This window comes from Lipotes vexillifer, unplaced genomic scaffold (genome assembly GCF_000442215.2).
Source record: "Lipotes vexillifer unplaced genomic scaffold, Lipotes_vexillifer_v1.1 scaffold977, whole genome shotgun sequence".
In the NCBI taxonomy this organism is placed as follows: Eukaryota; Metazoa; Chordata; class Mammalia; order Artiodactyla; family Lipotidae; genus Lipotes; species Lipotes vexillifer.
The window spans coordinates 886,391-887,100 of NW_006783088.1; positions in this window are offsets into that span (position 1 = coordinate 886,391).

Genomic DNA, 710 nt, shown 5'->3' on the forward strand with positions numbered 1-710 from the left:
CCCCCCCCGCCAAACATGCTGTGAATGAAAGTTGATACCTTTAGACCTTTAGACATCCTGCCTCCTCAGGAGACAATGATTTCAATTTATCCCATGAAGCATGCATTAAGTAGGGACTCTCCATAAAAACCTGTATTTTACTCAAAGAAATATATCTTATTATTATTTTGGATATGAACGTATGGCAAGCAATAGCTTATTTAATGCATCAACTTCCTTCATTCCATCCATCCCGCCTGGTCACCTTCATTTTCTTTTATTCTGCCATGGGACGATATGGTCAGGAATTAACATTCATTGACTAAGCACCTACTAGGTGCTAGCCATGTCAGAGTATGGAAAGCTGCATCTGGATGATGCTAGCACTGCCGGCATGTGCTGTCTGTTCTGGTGGCTTTCATGTCGCCTCTGCTGTTCCTCCTTCCTCACTTCTTCCTGTGTCTTCATAACGGCCACTGCTCAGATCCACGCAGCGGGTGGCATCACTCTTTCTCCCACCTCAGCAAGGTCTAGCTGCCACATGTGCCCCAACTACAGGTAAACAGTCAAGTGGAATTGGCTCCCTCTCTGGTTTTCACACCTGACTTCACGCTGCCCAACATTCTTTTTTTTTTTTTTTTTTTTTTTTTTTGGTTTTTGCGGGCCGCGGGCCTCTCACTGTTGTGGCCTCTCCCGTTGCGGAGCACAGGCTCCGGACGCGCAGGCTCAGC